Source organism: Sphaeramia orbicularis, chromosome 4, assembly GCF_902148855.1.
Source record: "Sphaeramia orbicularis chromosome 4, fSphaOr1.1, whole genome shotgun sequence".
NCBI classification, from domain to species: domain Eukaryota; kingdom Metazoa; phylum Chordata; class Actinopteri; order Kurtiformes; family Apogonidae; genus Sphaeramia; species Sphaeramia orbicularis.
In genome coordinates this window covers 49,550,135-49,573,568 of record NC_043960.1, presented here as the reverse complement: position 1 = coordinate 49,573,568, position 23,434 = coordinate 49,550,135, and the positions used below count along the sequence as shown (strand labels likewise).

The window sequence follows — 23,434 nt, the reverse complement described above, 5'->3', positions numbered from 1 at the left end:
ATTTTATTGTGCTAGAGGTTAGTTTGTGAATGAACTGGACTACAGTTTCTGTTACTGCTCCCTCATACATCATCAACCTGATTTGAATAAATTACCCTGAACTTTCGGGTGCGGTGGAAATGCTGTTTAGGACTAGAGCCCGACCGATATGGGATTTTTGGGGCTGATGCCAATACCGATATTTGGAGCTAAAAAAAGCCGATATCCAATATATCATCCGATATCCGATATTGGCCGATAACCGATATATTGGCCAATATATGAAATAAGAATACTGATCTACACAGGATATAATAATATTATATTAGATAATTGTGGACAGGTGGATAAACAGTTGCATAAATCTTTGTTTATCTCAAAGATAATTTACACAACTTTCAAATGCAAACTATGTAATCACAAAAATAATTAGAGCAAAAAATATTACTTACCACACAATTATGTTTTCTCTCACAAATTTTGATGTGTCTGCCTCACGGCACTACAACTTCTTATGTGGACTAAGGACTAAACTGAGCATGTGCAGAGTGAATTAGGTGAGTCCTAAGTTGTTCCTGATTGCAGCAATTGCAAGAGTGACCTGTGTTACAACTGTTCCCAGTCTCCCCTACACTATTAACACCTAGGCCTGCTGGCAGAATGAAACTGTGAGGTAGACAGGAAGTGCACGGACATGGGTGTGTGTGGGGGACAGAATACTTCATAAGACGGGGGGGGGGTGTTAGCGGTCTAAATTTGTCAAAGCGCGCGGTAGCGGTCTGTGATTTTTCGCCAGGGTGGGAGGGTCAGAGCGGGGGGGAGGATAAGCAGTCCATCCTTGTTAGAGCACGCAAGCAGGGGGTCGGGGGGGGGGGGTTGGGGTAGCTCCGTGATTATGTGATTGTGTGTGTGTGTGTGTGGGGGGTGATAGCATCATTGTCCGAGCAGGAGTGAAAGTGAAACTAACTTGCTTTAAAGTTCCTCTTATTCTCCGGGCAGCACACACACACACACACACACACACACAGGAGCAGCAAGCGACAGAATCTCAAAAAAAGTTAATATATCGGCTACAGTTGATTAACTGGTGACACGCTATAATCAGCCTGATTAATCGGCCTACCAATTAATCGGTCGTGCTCTATTTAGGACAGTAATAATATGAAAATATAAAAGTAACAAATACAATAAAAAGTAATAGTAATGTGAAAATGCTGTAAAAAGTCAGTGCCGAGAGGTGTCAATTAATTTGAAAGTTACTTTTGTTCTATCGGTTGTAACTGTTTTTCTACTGAATCAATTGAAAATTGGAAAACAGTTTCAAAAACTAGAGATTATAAGATAAAAAAAATCAATCCACGCAGGAAATCCTATGAATATGTTCACTTTCCCTTGACCTGACCCCAATGTAGTATGCACATCAGGTCAATGACGCCTGCAGCTGTACATGCACAGTCGAGTGACATTAGAGAGAGAGCGATAGAGGGAGAGAGAGAGATAGACAGTGATACATATAGACACGTAAGTGGGAGCTGATGGAGAGCCTTACTCAGAACTGGATCCGAGGTCCAAGGGGCTGTGTTTACCTTTAACTGTGAGCCACTGGCCGGGGCTGTGTGAGTCTGCGATCTTGGGGGGGCAGGAGGTGCCGTCGAGGGGGCGGGGCGCCCCCCTTATACAATTGTAGGGGAAACACTGAGCTCTTTCCTATTTTGATCTGTACTTGTGTGTGTGCAATTAAACTTAACACTGCTGCTCAGTTACTGCTAAATTTGCAATTTTGCAGACATTTTCGGTAGACAGATCTAAACATATGATAAAGTCAGGTGCAAAGTTCTTTTTTCATTTTGTTCAGACAGAAGATGAAAATAAAATGAAAGCCAAAAGTGGCATTGAAAGGCCGTCCCCACAGGCCCGCCCAATACAAGTATGTCCATCATTCAGCACGAGGTGCTCTAGCACCAAATTTTAATGTCTTCTGATGAATGGGTGTAGGCCTCGGAGATTGACAATTTACTCAAATTTGAGGCAAATCGGTGTTCGTATGTCCAAACTGAACAAATTTTTGTAAAAGTAAATCTGTAGGGGGCACTATGGAGCCAAAATTCTATTTCTTCTATTGAAAGGGTGTAGGCCTATGAGATTTACCACCGAGTCAAATTTGCGCCAAATCGGTGTTTGTATGTCTGAACTGATGTAACTGTGGTAAAAGTAATTTTGTAGGCAGTGCTATAGTGCAAAATGGCGATTTCTTTCGATAAATGGGTGTAGAATAGAATAGAATAGAATAGAATAGAATGCCTTTATTGTCATTATACATATGTACAACGAAATTGTAAGTGACAACTCTCTGGTGATGCGTCGTGCAAAAGTTTAAAGAAGAAAGGAAGTGTAAATATATATACAGTATAAAAACAGACATGTCACCAACCGAGAAAAAACAAAACAAAAAGGAAACAGTAGAGCTAAGTATATATTGCACTTTGACCCTGGCTGAACACTATGACTTATGTTAAGTATAGGTCCTGTGTGAGGTATTGTCATTGCAGTGTGTTCAGCACCCGTATTGCACTTGGATAAAATGTGCTGCTAAATCTGGAGGTGCGGGCCTGGATGGACCTGTACCTCCTCCCTGAGGGCAACAGTGAGAACAGGCTGTGTCCAGGATGTGAACTGTCGAGGGTGATGCTTCTGGCCCTGCGCAGACACCTGCTGTTATAGATGTCTGACAGAGAGGACAGCTGGACTCCTATGATGCTCTGGGCTGACTTCCTGACTCTTTCCAGAGCCTTCTTGTCAGCCTGAGAGCTGCTCCCATACCACACTAAGATGTTGTTGGTAAGGATGCTCTCCACAGAACATCTATAGAAGGACAGCAGCAGTTCCTGGGACAGGTTCACCTTACTCAGTGACCTTAAAAAGTACAGGCGCTGCCGTGCTTTTTTCACAAGGGCACTGGTGTTTCTGCCCCATGTGAGGTCCTGAGAAATGTATGTACCCAGGAATCTGAAGTCACTGACCCTCTCCACGGTGTCCCCTCGGATCAGAAGGGGAGGGGGATCCTCCCTCTTCCTCCTGAAGTCCAGCACCAACTCCTTTGTTTTCGAGGAGTTGAGTGCTAGATTATTAAGGGAACACCAGGTAGTGAGGTTCAGGACCTCCTCTCTGTAGGCCGTTTCATCATTGTTGTGGATCAGCCCCACCACAGTAGTGTCATCTGCAAATTTGACAAGGATGTTGCTGTTGTGGATTGGTGCGCAGTCATGGGTGTACAAAGTGTACAGCATGGGGCTGAGCACACAGCCCTGGGGGGCCCCAGTACTCACTGTCAGGACAGAAGAGTGATGAGGCCCCATCCTGACTGACTGCAGACGGTTGGTAAGAAAATCACCAATCCATCTGCAGGTGTGCTCACCAATACCCAGACTGCGCAGTGTGGACAACAGTCTGCTTGGAAGGAGTGTATTAAAAGCAGAACTGAAGTCCACAAACAACATCCTTGCATAAGTGCCAGATTGTTCCAGATGTTTACACACTGTGTGAAGGGCTGTGTTAATGGCATCACCTGTGGACCTGTTGGCTCTATATGCAAATTGGTGCTTATCAAGGCTGGGAGGCAACAAAGATTTGATGTGCCGTAGCACCAGTCTTTCAAAGCACTTCATCACAATTGAAGTAAGAGCCACAGGTCTGTAATCATCCAGACTGCTGACCGACTGTTTCTTGGGGATGGGTACAATAGTGGCAGATTTTAGACAGCTAGGGACTGTGCAGGCAGCCAGTGAGAGGTTAAAAATGGTAGTGAAAACCTCTGCCAGCTGGACTGCACAGCCCCTCAGTACCCTCCCCTGGATACCGTCGGGACCAGCAGCCTTCGACGGGTTCACACTCCGGAGCACCTTCCTGACCTCCTCCGTGCTCACAGTGAGGGCCAGGTTGTTAGCAGGTAGTTGTACAGGGGCACTCTCCTCCTCGTTAACTTCAAACCTAGCAAAGAACTGATTTAGCTCCTCTGCTAGGTTTGTGCTGGTCTTGGTGGTGGTAGCATTTGAGCCGTTTATGTTCACGAGGTCACGGATGCCCTGCCAGACACGCCGGGGGTTCCCCTCCGTGAAGTGCTCCTCGATCTTCTTCCCGTACGCTGCCTTCGCCCGCTTAATGCCCTTTTTCAGGTTGGATCTGGCTGTGCTGTACAGTTCTACATTTCCAGACCTGAAAGCAGAGTCCCGATCCTTTAGCAGCTGTTTGACCTCATTGTTCATCCACCGTTTTGTATTTGGGTAATGTCTGATCTTCTTTTCCACTGTGACATTATCCATGCACGTTTTAATATAAAACAGGACGGTGGATGTATAGTCTGTGAGGTCTTCTTGTGCAAAAATGTCCCAGTCTGTTGTGTGGAAGCAGTCCTGGAGTTGTGGGATGGCATCTTCGGCCCAAATCCGTATGGATCTCACCTCAGGCATTGTTCTTTGTATGAGAGGTCTGTACACTGGGGTGAGAAACAGGGACAGATGACCCGATTGTCCAAGGTGGGGGAGGGGGGTGGCTTTGTATGCTTCCTTGATGTTGCTGTAAACTTTATCCAGCATGTTATGACCTCTGGTTGCACATGTAACATGCTGGTAAAACTTAGGGAGCACAGATCTTAAGTCAGCCTGATTAAAGTCTCCGGCCACAATGAAAATACCATCCGGGTAGGCAGACTGTTGTTTGCTAACGGCTGCTAGCAGGGTCTTTAGTGCAACGTTAGCATTAGCACTCGGTGGTATATACACAGCCGTTACCATGACAACCGTTCGCTCTCGGGCCAGATAGAACGGACGGCATCTGAGTGTTATAAACTCCACATCAGGGGAACAGTGTGTTTCAGTCACTGTAGCGTTTGTACACCACCTGTTGTTGGAGTAGATGACCAGTCCTCCTCCTCTGCTTTTTCCCGAGTCGCTCGTCCGGTCGGCTCGGTGTGCTGTGCGTCCTGCTAGCATAATAGCTTAATCAGCTACTTCCGGGTGAAGCCAGGTCTCCGTTACGATCATGATGCAGCTATCCCGCACAGTTTTATGTGTCTCTATGGTGACCGATAGCTCATCAATCTTGTTATTTAGTGACCTGGCGTTCGTGAGGAAAATGCTGGGTAACGCTGGTCTGTACGGGTCCTTCCGTAGCCGGGCATGTATACCGGCACAGCATCCCCTCTTCCTGCGCCGCCACCTCCTTTGTTTTCCTACAGGTACAGTCATCCACAGACTGTGTGGTGGTCGTGCAATCTCCGGTGGGATGTTATGGTTAAAACTCCGATTGGAGTCCGATTCACCATAGCACATTCCAATCCCGAGTATTTCCTCCCTACTGTACTTCTCAGTACTCAAGGAAAAACATGCTGCCAGAGTAGAAAACAGGAAAACCACTGCGAGAGTTGTCTGGCTGCTGCACTCCTGCGCGCCGCCATGATGAAAAAAAAAAAAAAAGGCCTGGCAGATTGACAACTGATTCAAATTGGAGCCAAACTGGTGTTTGTACACAGCAAATTGAGAAGTGTTAAAATATTGGTGTTAGTGACATTTGAGTAAAAGCAGAGTTAATTATACTCTGGATAGAGTCAAAGTCATTATATTTAACTCTCAGTTCATAAATAGTTGTTGTCAAAACCGAGTGTAAAAATGAAGTGTCACTAAATCAAATCTGAAAGTGTAACAGTATAAATATTAACTCTGAACTTCTTACTTTGAACTCTGAACCTAGCATTTACACTCTAAGTGTTAATGTCACCCCGTCCCCACTGAACTTACACCTTGTCTGCTGAAGAGTCCGCCTGAAAGCTCTCAAGTGACCGCTGCAAATATCAACGCGCCTCTGACCTGCTTTTCTACATTAAAATTGTTCGGTAAGTAAAAGAATTACTCTCTGTTAATATTATATTTTATATTGGTATTTCTCCTCTGGCACCTGGTCGTTTTGCAGTGGTGAGCCACTGTAACTTTGAACTGATATCACCACGCTGATACCCGCCAACCTTACTGTTGAAGGAGCTAGTGGTTAGCATGCATACCTAATTTCACTGTGACTGAAAAAATGACAGCATTAAATAGTCAAAGTATGGCTTGACGTTTTGACTGAGTGAGATGAGTCAAAAAGTGTGATACATTTAGCGGTGGAGTTGCTAGATGGCGTGCTACGAAGGAGCCAACGCTAGTTTAATTGCTGCTAGCTAGCCCTGGATATTAGCTGAAACTCAGTGTTTTAAACCTTCCTCCGAACTGTAAGTTACTTATTTCTGCATTCATTTTATTTTACGAAAATGACACAGGTCTTGGTGAAGCTTTCTGGTCAGAATATAACTTTTGTCCGTAAAAGGTATGACTGTGAAATGCATTTTTTGATGACTTGAGTCCTTCAGGAATGACTAGCTTTCTAATTGCTAATTGCTTGTTGCATCGATAGACAGTTGCAGGTTGTTTCTCTCCTGCTAACCGCAGCAGTAGAGCATGTTGTCTTTTTAGTGGGCCAAAATATTGCGGCTGCAGATTAATGTTAAAAAGATTGAGGTGACAATTAATTTCCCACACATCGTTAAAGTGGTCTCTTGCTTAATATTCAGGTAAAGCTTACAGTACTTATTTTACAGCATTTATTGTTCAGCGTCTGAGCAACAATGTTCTTTAAAGTGTATTAAGTTTGATGTGATTTTCATCTATCATCTGTTTTGTCTCACATACAGTTTTGTTGAGTTTATTTTGGATGACATCTCAAATTGTTAGGGCACCTCAATGACATAACTAACATTAAATCTTTTTCCATGTCTGAGGTCTTTGAAAAGTGCATTAATGTCTTCCAGCATTTCTTGTGGTAAGATACTTTTATTACAGCACTTATGTGATATTGGCTTGCATTGACTTTTCATTTTAATAACAGTGGGTCATATAAATTGTACACAAAGCTATGCTTTCTTTACTTCACTAAATTTATACAGAAAATGCTGGCCAAGGTGGAATGTGGAGGAGTCCAAAAATACATCAGAGTTCCCACAACTGATGAAAACTTTGATTTCCTGCAGTTTCTCCAGGAAGGTTGTCTCCACATGTTTCAAACCAAAAATGCCCTCTTGGCCTTTTAGAGAATATTTTATTAGTTTTGTTTAAAAAATGTTATTGTTTGTACAGTATGTCTACTGTATATGGTGCACCAGATTTGCCAGCTGGGAGAAGGGGGGTCAATTTGTAAGTCTAAATGACATGGTTGATAATGTAGCTTAATGTAATTTATTTTTTTGTATTTTTCCCAGTAAGTGACAAATTTAGTCTGCAGGCTCAAACTGACTGATGGTGTGCTCAGCTTGACTGATACATCAGACACTGAGGTTGATGCAGACATATTTGATGAGCTGATCAAGTCAGGGGTGCGAAACTTCAAGGTTGGACACCGCCAGTACCCAGTAACAAGTAAGGTTTATATTGTCATGATTTTTCTCCACAAACAAACAAATAAATAATATACAGTATTTTAATCTATTCTTTTGTGGACCAATTTTCAGGTATTGATGTTACTTTGGTTGAATCTGAATCAGTCATCTGTATTGCCAGATCCATCAGGAACTCCAGCATCAGTGCCAATCCCCCCAGCATCACCAGCTTCGCTGTCAGACTTTTCAGCAGCATCGCCAGCTTCTTCTATTTCATCGGATTCTACGATTATCCTCTCAACCCCAAAGAACAACAAGAGGGCCCTAAGGGAGCTGGATCGCGATGAAGCAAAACAGGTAAACCTTGAAACCATCTAAAATGTATTAGATTATAAGATTAGTATTAGATAAACAGCGCTGGAACTATTGTCATGCAGCTCATACCCATAAAATGTAATAAGTTAAGTTACCAAATTTAATAAAAAGTTATGTGAAAACAAAATTTTAATTTGAAGCATGAAGCTAATGGTTTTAAAAATAAATGTCTTTGCAGACGGTTCAAACTATTCTGAGCTCTAATCCATAGGGTGAAGAAATCTTCAAAGAGTATGACAAAACTAAAACACTCTCAGATGCAACACGCAAACAGATGGTCAACATTGTGGTTGCAGAAATGACACAATCATATGGGTAAGAAATCACTTTTTAAAAAAATGACAAAGGAAAACATGACTGGACACAAATATAATTAATATTTTATTTCAAAAGGAGGATTCCACCAACGAATGTGCGGGCCAGTTATGCACTGGGAATTGTGACCCTTTTTCCATATCTGCAAGATCCTTTCTCAAAATATGGATATGTAAGTATTAAAGTGTCTTTAAGTCTAAAAATGTGTTGTAGTACCTATGTCATCAGACCATATTTCTGCTTCATATTAGGAATGCACAATATCATTGAAACAACTTTGATATCAGCTGATAATGGCTTTAAAATTAAACATCGACATCAGCCCAAAATCATCATTTCTGCCAAAATGATAGGTCAATAAAATTATGTCCCAAAGGTCAACTAAATGCTTGATGTCATGACCATAACCTAAGTTGAAGTAATTTCCTTACATTACCCAGTGACTGTTTACATTTTGAAAAGCCTGCTATTTATGTCTGCATTTGTCAACGGGCCATCATTATAAGAGCAGGAATAATAATGTATTAACTCCACTATTGGAGAGATTTGATCTCTGACATCAGGTTTAAAAAATGCACACAATATCAGAATCAGTATATGCAGTCAGCCAAAAGAGTTATAAACTATCTGTAAAATATGCTATATTGTATATCCGTTCTTTACATTTGTGATGTTTGTATGCATGCCTTTGCAGGAACACTACTATGATCCTGAGGCCAATACTGGCTATCTTGCCTGGCGACTCAAGACAGTCCAACGCAACACCCATGATGGCTTCTGTGGGCATTCTAGGCCCAGTTTCCAGGACAGCCCAACAACCCAACGAGAATCTCTGTTAACCGGTGAACAGCTGCTTGGTGAGGAGTGCAGGGAGGCCCTCTCACTAATGAGACACTCAACAGATAAATCTGTGGTTAAAGCGAAGATGAGAGCCACCTTTGAGTACAGGCAGAAGCTGGTCCATGACCAGGATGCAACAGCTTCAATCTTGGATGTCTTCCCTCGTTTCCTCGACATACCTGGACTGGTAAGAATATGTAGAGAGTATTAGAAATTATTTGAAAACTGACTCTTTCTAAATCCTTTCTAACCTGTATATGGACATTGTGCCTCTGTTTAAAGATTGACCAGGATTTTTCCATGATGTTTGCGAACCAGGTGTCTGGAAAGTTTCTTTCAAAGTGGCCTTCATATTTCAAGCCCAAAGTCATCACAGAATGCCAGAGTCTTCCCTCAAGTCCTTATGTTGAGGAGCTGCGGGCAGCTTTTGACCCTGATGCTGAGAATGACTATGGTAAATATTAAGTTTTTTTTGTATCCAAAATACTACCTGTTGTCAATTTCAGTAAGCCCAATATGAAACAGTGAACCAAAACTAAATTAACAGTTCTAACATACATTAATTAATTCCTAATGTCATTTTGATAATAAAGAATAATGGCTGAAATTGTGTTATTCAACGAAAACATACTAATTTCAACTCAGTTAAAGGGGTTCGTTATCATAGATCTGTTGTTTTTAGTTAAATGGCTCCTGTAGTGAGCGAGAAATAATGTTTTCTAATACTTATGTTGTTGTTTGTCTCAAAAATTTGTCTCCAAGGCTGGGATAGTGATATATCTGCTCTCCTGTTGCTGTTGCATCTCCTGCCCCCTACATCAAGAGGCCAGAAAAAAAACACCCAAGATGAGCTCAGCACAGGCAGCCAACCATGTTGTTAGATTTGTCAAGGTATGTGCCATCACCTTTTTGTACTTCACCGGGGTTCCCACAGTCAAGAAATTACAACAAAACTTATGAAATTAGAAAAATCACCTTTCCAGGCCTGGAAATGGTTTGGAATTAACAATTTTTTGGAAAAGCTTTGAATATACAGTGGTTTTAGCAGTTTATTTCCTCCTCCTTTCCTCATCCTCTTCCTCCCCTGCCCCCTCTGTCCTCATCCTTTTCTCCTCCTGGAGTGAGCCACATTATTGCACCCTGAGGTCGCTATATAGGCTGAAACTACAGTACAAAAAGTCATGGAAATGGGATAAATATTGGAATATTTATGGATAAGTTCTGAAAATTCATTGGTTAAATGTGTGGGAAGTCTTTCTGCAGTATTGTAGATTTTTGTGTGCTGCAATTGTATGTGAGAAGTGTGACTTGCAGGTTGATATAGGACTGTAAGAAAAACTCTTGCTGCTTATCTAGTATGTTATGCTTAGTATGTGCAAAATGTGTCATTCAAACTACAGGAAGGAGCCAGCCTCACTACATTCCTGGATAGTAAGTTGATGCAAGACAGCCTTTCCTCCTCTGCATCGGAGAGCAAAGGAAGAAAATCCAAAGGTTCTTCATTGTTTTGGACCAGAAAACTATCCCATGCAACGCTGAGACAACGGTGGCTGCTTTTGATGAGCTATTAAAAGCTCACTTCGTCTTCAGTCTCTCCTATGATGAAGGGCTTTCTGCGTTCTACACTTTCATCCAAACAACGATGTACAACATCGATGTTGGAAACACAAAGGAAACCCCACGAGTCAAGGAACTGAGAGCAAGACTACTGCAAGACCATTAAAATGGCACCAGTTCACAAAGGTCAGAGCACAGTTAAAAAAAAACTGAGTATGTTCACATGTTTTGTTTGTAAAATGCACCACAAAAGTTGTTCAGTTCTTTGTCAACACTTAAAATTTCAGCATGGATTATATCCAGCTAAAAACCTGCGTTTGAAATGTGGAGAGCAAGGATGTACTTCATCTTTTTGTACTTACAATGGGTTCAGAAAGCACCTTAACACTGTTCATAAATACAATGATGAACTGGTTGATGTTAACCAGGAAGTAGCCCGACAAAGACATTTTGAGCTTGAATATTCAAGTGATCAGCCAACAACTTCTGCTGCATCCATGTTACAGGTTCCCCCTGTTGTCACACAGAACTCACTTGAAAGTATGTGCAGTTCAATTGTGTCACATTTACAAACCTCTGGCATTTCTCAAAGTTCTATCCAAACAATAGTTTGTTCAATGGAGGAAGTTATTAGTGATGTTCAAAGTCAAGCACGAGAAGCAGTTCTGCAGACATTTTCTTCTGAAACTAAGGAGTCAGAAATTTATAAGAAAATAGAGCACAATTTAAATCAATTAGATAATCCTTTTTCAACATTTAACACAGAGACGAAGAGACAAAAATATTATGATGAAAAATGGGAAATAGTTGAGCCTAAGGAATTTGTCCTTGGTGTAAGAATGGATACACGTAGAGATAGAACTACAGGTGTATATAGTCAGGTTCCTGTAACGGACAAGTACATGTATGTACCCATTTTAGCTACACTGAAATCCATTTTCAAAAACAGTGAGATAAGAGAGTGCTTTTTACAAGAGAAACAATGTAAAAAGGGGACATACAAAGACATTGATGATGGGTTATATTTCCAAAACCATCCTCTTTTCTCTCAACAGAGGCATGCTCTACAGATTTTACTTTATTATGATGATTTTGAAACAGCTAACCCGTTAGGCTCTAAGGGGATCCAAAAACTTGGCTGTGTTTATTTTATGTTAAAAAACCTCCCACCCAAGGTGAACTCTGTGTTAATGAACGTACATCTTGCAGCTCTTTTCTACACACAAGACTTAAAGACATATGGTTTTGAAGAAATATTAAAACCTCTAATTGATGATTTGAAAATTTTAGAGACAAAAGGAATCCAACTTCCATTTATTGATGAAACGTTGTCTGGCTCTGTATTTCAAGTCACAGGAGATAATCTTGCTCTAAATGGCTTGTTAGGTTTTGTCGAATCTTTCAGTGCAACATACTGTTGTAGGTTCTGTCTGACCAGTAAAGAAGAAATTCAGTCTGTTTTTACTGAGGATAATCCTGGACTTACTCTGCGTTCCAGAGAGCTTCATGTTGAACATTGTAATGCACTAAGTGAAGATCCTGCTCTCCCTGCTGTTTATGGTGTTAAAAAACCTTGTGTTCTCAATTCATTACAGTATTTTCATAGTACTGATAATTTTGCAGTTGATATAATGCATGATTTGTTGGAGGGCATCGTACAGTATGAGCTTAAACTGTTTTTTCAGTACCTGATTAAAAATGGTTACATCTCTATAAACACATTGTCAAACAGGATACAGAGTTTTAACTATGGTCACATGGAACAAAAAACAAACCAAGTGGCTTAAAAATAGACGACAACAGCAAGCACTTAGGTATAAACGCCATTCAGTCCTGGTGTATTATCTGCAATATCCCACTTATCTTTGGTGATATGGTTGAAAGAGACAATGATCACTGGAACTTGGTGCTCCTTTTGGTACAAATTGTTAACATAGTTGTTTCCCCTATCCTTACTGATGGCATGATATGTTACCTAAAACATTTGATCTGTGACCACCATAACATGTTCAAAACCTTGTATCCTGATAAGACATTGATTCCCAAACACCCCTTAATGATTCATTATCCAAAGTGTATTAAAAAGATTGGCCCTCTTATACATATGTGGTGTATGCGATTTGAAGCAAAACACAATTTTTTAAAAAAGTCTGTGAAAAATTTTGAAAACCTTGCAAAATCTTTAGTAAAGCAACACCAGCGTCAACTGGCATTTTACTATGAAAATTATTTTAAGCGGTTTGAGATTGGTCCTTTAAAAATAAATAGCATTGATATCTTGGAAGGTGGAAAATTACTCTGTCAAACATTACATTTAGATCCATGCTCAAATGTCTCAACTACAAGTTGGGTCAGAAATTACGGCACAGAGTACCAGATTGATTTGTTTATATGCACTGGAACATCCCATGACTTGCCTGTATTCAAGAAAATCTGTAATATCATAATACATGAGCAGCGTGCTTTCATAATAGGCTGTACTGTTGATACACTGTACTTTGATGAACATTTTAATGCATACTGTATAGAGGAGCAAAATAATGATCATGCTGTGATTTCCATTGACCAGCTAACTTACTTCAGACCCTTTGATAAGCAATACTCTGATGAGAGTGAGAGGACATACATTGTGCCTTACTGTTACATGTTTTAATGTTATTTAAATGTGTGGTGCAAGTTTTAAAATAAAGGTTTTAAAAAAACTAAACACGACCTTTTTATTTTAGCAAACTTAAATTTCCAGGTAATTTACACTTTTCGAGTGTTACGGGATTAACACTTGTGTAGTTAACAAATGGTCCTTGAGAGAGTTAACTTCTAACACTACATGAAAGTGTTAAGAAAAACTAACACTGATTGGTGTTAAGAAGTGTTAAATTTTAACTCCAAAAAGAGTCAAAAATAACACTTCATTAGTGTAAAGGTACTAACTCTCCAAAAAGTGTAAAATTAACACTCTCTGGTGTGGACCCATATAGACACTTTAAAAGTGTTGAAATCAACTCTGACAGTGTTAATTTGGGTATGCTGATTTTACTGTGTATGTCCGAACTGAAGCAATTTTTGTAAAGGTAATGCTGTGGGGGGCACGACAGCGCCAAATTTCAATTTTTTCTGATGAATGGGTGTACACCTGGGAGATAGACGTCTGAGTCAAATTTGAGCCAAATTGGTGTTTGTATGTCCGGGCTGAAACAATTTGCATAAAAATAACCTTGTAGGGAGCGCTATAGTGCAGAATTTCAATTTCTTTCGATAAATGGGTGTAGGCCTGGGAGATAGATGTCTGATTCAAATTTGAGCCAAATCGATGTTCGTATGTCCAAGCTGAAACAATTTTTTTAATGGTAAATTTTTGAAAAAACTTTGCAAAGTCTGCAACCTTGCTGCACAAAAACGGTGACACCGATCCCAAAATTTGGCTAAGTTTTGACACCCCATTTCTCTAGATACTCTACACTGATTTTGAGCTCATTCAGCCAAACACCCAAGGAGGAGATAGTTAAAATTCAATATCAGTGAAAACGCTGACTCAGCATTTTGGAAATTTTAATCCAACATGGCGGACTTGTGGTTTGCTTTCGGGGCGTGGCCATAATAATATTTTTTGTTTGTCTCCTTTTCTATATGTAAATTAAATTTCTCCCACTTATGAATTTTGGTGAGTTTTCGTAAAATGTTCAGGGGGTCAAATTTGAGCTCAAAGCACAGAAGAAAGAAAAAATAAATGATAAAAATACGACCAATGGCCCTGTAGCATACCAACCAAATTAAAAGCATCGGGAAATGTATTGAAATGCCATTTATTATCACTCAGTTATGTGCATTTATTATATTACAGAAATAGCCCATGTTTTGGTCATACTCCAATCAGATCTGTAAAAAATTCAAATTCCAATTTGATATCATTGATACTTACTGATTTATTGTATCAATCCACTTCCTATCTCTTATAATGGGAAAATTTTTAAAAGTCACACCAAATCCAGAATCAGATCCGGATCAAAATAATTTCAATACCTTGTGTTGACATCATCATAAAGAAGCTGTATACCAAGTTTGAAGTCAATCAGAACTGTTGTTTCGGAGAAGAAGGCGATTGAAATTTTTTCCCCATAAGAGCCCATGTTAAATTTTCCATAAGTTCCCAGATCCAGAAGAAGATCCTGATCAGCATGTGGCCATTATGTTTTGGTCATCTCCCCCATCAGGGCTGTACTGTAGAAATTTACACTTGATATAATTTATATTTACTGAGTTATTGCATCGATCCACTTCCTATCTCTCATAATGGGGAAATTTTTCAAAGTCGCACCAAATCCAGAATCAGATCCAGATGCAAATAATTTCACTAATTTCTGTTGACGTCATCACAAAGAAGCTGTATACCAAGTTTGAAGTCAATCGGAATTGTGGTTTCGGAGAAGAAGACAATTAAAATTTTTGTAACGGACGAGAGACGACGACGACAGACGACGAAGACAGACGACGACAGATGATGACAGACGACGACAACAGGCGATGACACCGCAGGCCGCATAACGACAACAGCTTACAGCCAATCAGCCAGTAAGCTAACAATAAAAAAAAAAATTATCTGAGCAAGAACAATGTATCTATTTTCATGGCAACCACATATTTGGCTTTATTTGAAAACTCTCAAGGGGTCCAATGTCACATGCCGTGCACTTGCACTCACGTGACTGACCCCGACTGGACGTGACCCATTGACTCCCATTCATTCCAAGCAGATGTAAATATGCGGTTTGTGTACATGACATGTACATGTTCGGAAAGGTCTCACTGTCATGAATGTGAATATGAATGAAAGTGGCGGCTGGCGAAAGGCGACCGCGTCACTGGTGATTTTGTCCCCATGCGCCCACTGCAGACTCAATAGGCCCTGCACCAGCATTACTCAGCTCGGGCCTAATTAAAGCCGCAAGAGGCATTGAAAGGCCCTCGGATTCAAATTTGAGTCAAATCGGTGATCGTATGTCCAATTTTCAATCCAACATGGTGGACTTGCGGTTTGTTTAGGGGCGTGGCCATTTTAATATTTTTTGTTTGTCTCCTGACAATGAATCTGTGTATCGATTTTCGTGGCTGTACAACATACTTTATGTCGGATAGGGTCCCATTGGCATAATGTATTTCCACTTTTCAAGGGGGTGCTGTCACAAGATTTCTTTACCGACATCTACAAAATCAATATGTAAATTAAATTTTAAGCACTTTTGAATTTTGAGCAAAATTTGGTGAGTTTTCGTAAATGTTTAGGGGGTTCACTTTGAGCTAAAGGGTAGGAGAAAAAAAACCAAAAAAGATTTAAAAATAAATAATAATCTGAGCAAGAACAATGTAGCCGTTTCCATGGCAACCACAGCTTTATTTGAAAGGTCTCGAGGTCCCCCACGTCACCGTGGGGTCCAGTGTCTCGTGCCGTACACTTACATTCACATGACTATACCTGACTGGGCATTGCCCATTGACTCCCATTCATTCTAAGCACATGTAAATATGTGGTTTGTGTACATGACATGTACGTTTGGAAAGGTCTCACTTCCGTGAATGTGAATATGAGTGAGAGTGGCGACAGTGGAGTGCAACTGAGGTCATAGTAAAATAACATCTCCCCTATACAGTCAGCACCCACAGCTGCAGCTTTCGTTATAGTGGAGCTTTAATTTCAAACAGATACTTCTCTTATTTTTAGATTTGTGGTCCCTGCAGAGAATTTAATATGCATCAACTAACAGTAGCTGGTTGGCTAGTGCAGTCCTGGCTGGTAGTGAGAAAGTGGATCACACTGGCAATTTTAGAAGGCGGGGGGTGGGGGTCTTTGGGGAACAACCTGAGGACCGGCTGGCCTCAGACTTCACCAAAGCAGAGGGCAGCTGCATGTTAGCTTAGTGTGAAACCAGACCTATCTAGCATAAAACCAGGTGGAAGCTAACTCCAGGCTGTGAGAAGTGTCCTCGCTCTGTCAGCTTAGACATACGGTGCCCCTGATGAGGTGATCTTCTCATTATGGATTTGTCAACAGCTCGGTTGCCTAACAAAACCCCAGGAGAAAGAACATGTGGCCACTGTGCCAAGTGGACTGCCGGTGGAAAAATGCATTTGTTTATTAATATAGCCATGGAAAGTCCTGAGATGTAAAGCCAGCTCCCTGTGTGCCTGCTGCCAAGCTGTGGCCTCTACAGTGAAAAATGATGCTGAGAAATTGCATGAGAGGCATTTTGATTAACATGTACCAACTTGTACCTCCAAAACAAAGAGAGTTGAGGACAGAAAAAGCGAAGGCAAGGGGAAAAAGGAGAGACGTCAAGCACAGTGTGTGAATGAATTTGACAAGCAAAAAGCCTTTTAATAGTGAGTAATAGTGTAACAAATATGTGCACCGTGTCTGACCTGTACTGTACGTCCACTGAGGATGTCAGATCAGGTTGAAGGTCCCATTACAGTGGTGGCACCAGGCCAGGCTGAGGCAGAATTAAGCAGGTAGAAAAGAGCAACAGCAGGCCTTGCACCGTCAGATGGATGGCCAACAGAAGACAAAGGCCTACATTAGATCACACTGGTACATACTTTGGCTCACCTCTAACTCTACCTTCTGGTGTTGGCAAAGTAGAGAAGTGGAGCAGAGTAGGTACAGGCAGGGGGAGACAAAGAGGCAGCTTAGAAACACATCAAGAATGAGGAAGAGACCAAGAACAAGAAAAAGAAGTGAGAGGGGGCAGGAACGCCACTGGGTCACTGTCACTTGTTTTGAAAAACAGTGACTCACTATGTTCTTATTCCACCAAGGCTGGTTTGACCTTGGACAAATAACTGCACAACAGAGCAGAGCGTAGCTTGTACGCATGTCACAAGCAGTGACACTGTATCTGACAGCAAATAAAATCTGTCTCTACACTAAATATCTACTATCCATTAAAGCTGCAACGGCTGCTCAACTAATCGTTGACGGCAAAATTAGTCGACAATTGTAGTCATCGACGGGCCGGTAGTGACATTATCGTGTGTACCCCACTTCAGTTATGAATGAACATTTACAGAGGAAACATGTTTAGGGAAGATTTAGACGCACCTTGTAACATAATTAGCTCCCATTCTAGCAGAAAGTCTATTACCGTATGTGCATGTGTGAAGGATCAGTTTAAAGGAAGACAGTTTAAAGAATAATGTCATTTTGTCTGACAATTTCATGATAACATTTATGCAGTGTTAAGAAGAGTACAGGAGCCATGGACAGCTTTTTAGAGAAAAAGCAGACGTGTACTCCACAACATGCTACTGTTCTGAGTCTAGTCTAAACATAGTCGTAATTGTTTTAGGGTTTTTTTGCAGTTCATAATCTGATTATTTGACTAGTCCAGGGCTCGTGACTGCGACTGAATTACGGTCGCATGCGCCTGAGAATTTCGGTAGTGCGACTGTTTTTGAGATTACGATCGCACGGTGCGCCAATAAAAAAATGAGCGAAAATTAATACGTGCGCCTAGAATAATGGCTGCAGAAGTAACTCGTCAGCTGAAAATAAACAAGCTCCACGCCCCGCTGACTGAAGCGGAAAATTTAGTCCCCGCCCCCTCGCGTGCGCAGGCGGCATAAACAAAGGGATCAAATAACTCCACCGACGTTTGAAACAATCTCCCGCCAAACCCGGTTAGTAGCGCTGGCGTTGTTCCAAGTATTTTCCCATGACGTAATGTATCCTGCAAGTCAGATGATCATGTTGCGCGAATCAACTTGCTACACGATCAGCTGACCGTAACCAGCGAATCGAGGGGCTAATGAATAAACAACAAGCGGTATCCAGACGTGTACATGATTCGTCAAAAGTTTCTTCCTCAAAAGTTGGTTGTTGCAAATAATGGTGTGATTCGTCTTTCTTCTCCAAGAACCAACTAAAGTATATACCACACATTGACAATTGTTTTGCACCTGTGTCAATGTAAGCTTTTTCTTTCATACTCTATTCAAATACTTTATTCTAGGTTGTTAACATTGCTTAAATACATATAGGAATATTACTTGGTATGGCCAAGAGTTTTGCTTGTTCTCCAAATTTTTTATATAATAGTGGTGCGCCTAGATTTTAGCCTGTGCTCCTAACTTTTTAGGGTTAGGAGCACAGTGCTCCTAGGTCAAAAAGTTAATTTTGAGCCCTGCTAGTCACAGTAGTCTTTGACTAATCGACAGTTGAAATAGCCACCAACTGCAGCCTTACTACCCACTCGTATTCCTCATTTCCATCTCAAAAGTAAGACCGGTATTTGAAATTAATTCTCTCCACCTCCCTGAGCTTTTGTTGTTAACAATGAGTGCAGTATCACCAAGTAAACTTGAAAAAACTCAACCCTTAGAATATTCAATAATTCTTTTAATCACAGAAACTCAACAAATCGCAGCCAATAGAACATTTTACAGACTCTCACAACTGGTAGAATTTGGGGCTGAAAGCTAATACTAGGCCTCTGAACTAGCCCTTCATGGCCAGGTACCTACTTATCTGAAAGAGCTTTTAGTTCCATACAATCCATCTAGGGCACTACGCTCTCAACATGCAGGCTTACTGGTGGTTCCTAGAATCTCAAAAAGTAGGATGCATTACATGCAAGCACAGGGGGAAATAGATAAAAAAGTAGTGGTGATGCTACACCATCACAGTTGCAGAAAAACACTAGGAAACACTGAAGGTGGATTGGAGGTAAAACCTAAGGCTTCTCAAGATAGCAAAAACAAGAACAAAGTTTGTTCTGACCAAAACATTTCACACTTTATGAGAAACTCAAGTGCTAAACTCATGGGGGGGGTCCACCACATTTCCACATTAGCCACACCCACTTTGAATACCTGACTAATTGCCCAATGGTTCTTGCACGCCACACAGGAAATGCATCTGTTCTCAGGGAGTATGTTTATATCTGCATCTTGGTGAGAGCAATAACAAATTATGTAGATTATGTCATGAAATAGCAAAGGATCTTGGTAGTCATAGCCATCATCAAAGCTGATAAAAAGCTAACATGAACAGGCAGACATGTTTGCAGACAAGGTAATATGTTGTACTTTTATTCATGTTTGATAAACATTAGGGTTAGAAAAAGGGATATGAAGCCACTGAGAGGCAACCAAACACCACAAAAACCTAGATTTCAATGGATTTAACCACTGTTGGAAACATTAAACATAATGCAAGTAAATAGGTGCACAAAATATGAATATAAGCCTAGTTTCTTTTAGATATTTTAATGTGGAAAAGTCAAACATTATACCTTTGAAATGACAGAGTGCTTTTCAGACAAAAAAAAAAAGAAAAACACAGCGGTTCAATTAAATCAGAATTTACAGAAACCTTTAACAATATTTTAAGCCTTAACTTGTCAAACGGTTGGCCTGTCTACCATCATCTGTTGCATCCACTATACAAAGGACAAGTGGTTTTAAAAGCTCAAACCATTTAAGTTGTTATTATAATGTGGTTACTATCACTGTATCTGTATTCTTCTTCTGTCCAACAAAGTCTCCTGTTCCTCATTGCATTTGTCCTTCCTTGTGCAGTTTATGAAACCTGACACAAAGGTTGACATACACATTTTCTGTCACTTGGAAGAAGCAACATTTAATTTCTGACAAATATGCACAATCATATATATCCATGCAGCATTTTTCTCATTTCCAGACATGTTCTTTGTCTAGAAAATAATTGGACAGCTGGTTACACACATTTAAAAAAAAAGAAATCCCAAAAATTCTGGACACGCCTTGCAAAACAGCTAAACCAGGTAGTGCTCCCTCCAAACAAAAACAGTGTTGGGGGTGTGGGGGGCAACATTCCTAGCATAGTCGATGCATTTAGGAACCAACAGAAGACTATTAAACAAGAGCAAGGTAACCAACTGCAGACTGGACTGAAGATATAGACCAAGACAGACGGTACATACACACACACACACAGAAAGAGTAATACAAAAAACACCTGGCGTTCCTTTTCATCTCCCCATGTTTGCAAATGTGCAGTGCATTGTCTTGGTGAGGTGAGTGTCGGTCGGCCTGAGTGGGTTTTGGATTAGGGGTCAGGGGTTAGATGTCTGGGGTTAGGGTAAAGGTTAGGAACAGGATTAGGGTTAGGGGTCTGGGGTCAGGGATGGGGGAGTTAGGGTTAGGAGCAGGGTTAAGGTTAGGGTCAGGAGGAAAGGGGTTAGGGGTCAGCAGTTAGGTGTCCAGGGTTAGGGACAGGGTTAGGGTAAAAGTTTGGAATAGGGTTAGGGGTCTGGCGTCAGGTTAGGAACAGGGTTAAGGTTAGGGTCAGGAGGAAAAACGGTTAGGGTCAGGGTTAGGAACCGGGTTACGGTCTGGGTTAAGGGTCTGGGGTTTAGGGTTTAGAGTCAGGAACAGGGATAGGATTAGGGTCAGGATCAGGATTAGGATTAGGGCCAGGGGTCAGAGGTTAGGAGGTTAGGGTTAGGAACGAGGTAAGGGTCAGGGGTTAGAGGTTAGGGAGTCAGTGGTTGGGGTCAAGGGTTACAGGTTAGGATGTTAGGGTTAGGAATAGGGATGGGAATTGATAAGAATTTAACGATTACAATTCCATTATCGATTTTGCCTACTGATCCGATACATTCTAAACCAAAACAATGCAGCATACATGTGACATCATCATACATGCACAAAAAAGGCGGAATCCATAAAGGCGGCCTTACACTGTGCGAGTTTAGAGACGATTTCTCACTCGTGCGACTATTTCTGGGATCGGGCCCGATGTGCCTCTAATCATGTGTCGTGCTTCGTGCAGTGTACATGGGGTAAAGAGAAGCGATTAGCACCTCACGACCACCTCACGACCAGCAATCGTGTGTTCGCAAGGAAAACGGAGCTGTTTGAAATCTTGCTCGCTCCTCGTGAGTGTATCGTACTGTCAAAGCAGTGCCACAAACCGATGTGCCTCAAATTCTCACACTGTGCATGTGCGAACACAGACGCATACAGTAGCGTACAAGCTAACAGTAGCTGGCTATTGGCCTAGTGCAGTTTAGCTTTTGCAGCTTACCTCTAGTTCCCACTGTAGGATTGACAGCCCAATACTGTCCATGTCTGGCCAACCAATTCCTGCACTAAACATGTCACCGTCTTTTCTTCTTTTTTGATTCCTCACAGATAATGGCACATATTGCCAAAGCAGCTCGTTGGTTTTTGTTTAGCACTACCATTTCGTGGCTCACGCCAATACACAATTGTCTATGCACTTTTACGGATTCCTTGGTATGTTAACGTTGTATTTCCGGATACAACACTCAAACGTGTCGTGCGTCCTCTGGTGTATGGTCCTACAGTGTGAGCAGTCAGGTCGCATTCGAGCGTCGGTCCGTGCAGTGTGAGAACATGAATCGTGAGCCTGACTTTACGACTGATTTGCACAGTTTAAGATGGAGCTGCGTGCAACGATCGAAATAATCGCACAGTGTATGGCCACCTTAAGCAGAATTGTTAAGCAGGCAGGCAAGCAATTTCAAAGAATTCAGTTACTGGGAACCAGACATCAATTCCCTTCCCTAGTTAGGGTCAGGGTCAGGAACAGGGTTAAGAACAGGTTATGGTTAGGATTAGGGGTTAGGGCCCCACCCCTCCAACGCAGCCACCCTCAAACCAGAGGCTATGAGGCTGAGCAGCGCTGTGCCTGCCTCGAGGCTCTGCCAAATCAGCATCTTCCATCCCATACTGATCACGCTCACCTTCCAAGTTTCCCTGCTTACTAAGACCACCACATTTCAGAGCTGCAGGTATTGATGATTTTTTTGTAATCCAATAATATATCAGTAATCTTCTTCAAATCTTAAATGATTATTTGATTAGCAGAAAACAACAATAAAAATGTGAAAAAGACTGAAAGTGATAAACAACTTGTGTTTCATTCCACAACCAGCTGAAAGAACAAACAAAAAATCTAAAAGTAAAAAGATATATAAAAATCTGTATCATAATACTGGAAGGGCTCAGACCATCTGTGTGTGTGTGTTGGCACAATTCTGACAAATTCAGATGTTTTTACCTGGCCAATTTGGTACCTACAGTTGAGGAATAGTCCCTTCTCCACATTAAATATCTTGGCAAGTTGATAGGACCAATATTTTCAGAGATATTAGCTAGTCATTTTGGAATACAATTGCCTTACAATCTCAGGAGTGCAACGCTGTATGATGGGAAATGAAGTTAAAAACAAGAACACCACATTTACTCCCGGCTTCATCATGCATGCCAAGAGGCTGTAGTGTACTTGGAGATTCGGTGTGTAATGACCAGGAGGGTTTCTTCTCAAACTGTGCGTTTATTATAAAACATGCTGCAGCTACAGAACAAAAACAGGTAACTGGCATTCGACATTTAGAAAGTGTCTTTTTTTTTTCTTTTCTCAACACAATGTAAAGGTACTTCCTGTTTCCACCAACTTCAAAATTAAAGCACTTCCTGAAATTACTTAAAGTGTTTTCTCTTAATAATTATCAGATCTGTTATGACTCTCTTTTACTATTAACAATCAATTGAAATATCTGAAAAGAAATACATCATACATCTTTTAAAAATGAACTTAACCCAACATGAATTGCCTGGTTTTCTTTAAACTCAAACAAATTAGTCACAACAGAGGTATTTCAGCCTGGCCACACAGGGAATCCAGCTGGGACCCAAGCCCGGCTGCAAACTGGTCCATTAGACAAGGCTACATTACCTTTGTCTGAAATGAATACTTTATTTTAGGGCACAAAGACTTCACCCACAGTTTTAAAAAAAATCCTGGAGGAAACCCTGAAAGAGATAGGCAAGGCATGTCCCGTTACTTACGGAGAAGTCCCGCCACCCTGGTATTACAAAATATCCACCCCCACCCCACCCCTGTCCGTGCACTTCATGTGTACCTCACAATTTCACTCTGCAAGCATGTGTGGGTATTAATACTGT

At 41.1% G+C, this 23,434-nt stretch overlaps 1 protein-coding gene and 2 long non-coding RNA genes across 3 annotated transcripts in view; 2 read left to right on the top strand and 1 right to left on the bottom strand.

Annotated features, from left to right (window-relative positions):
* LOC115417921 (uncharacterized) overlaps positions 1–15,260 on the top strand; it is a 145,611-nt gene extending 130,351 nt beyond the window's left edge. The window contains exon 4 of the long non-coding RNA XR_003935221.1: positions 15,133–15,260. This is a non-coding gene — a long non-coding RNA (uncharacterized LOC115417921). The remainder of the gene's footprint in view (positions 1–15,132) is intronic.
* The window catches only part of insrb (insulin receptor b), a 350,554-nt gene that overhangs the window by 263,127 nt on the left and 63,993 nt on the right, over positions 1–23,434 (bottom strand). The window lies entirely within an intron of this gene.
* Positions 10,341–12,952, top strand: LOC115417919 (uncharacterized). The gene is made up of 2 exons (XR_003935219.1): positions 10,341–10,783; positions 12,669–12,952. It is a non-coding gene; the product is annotated as an uncharacterized LOC115417919 (long non-coding RNA).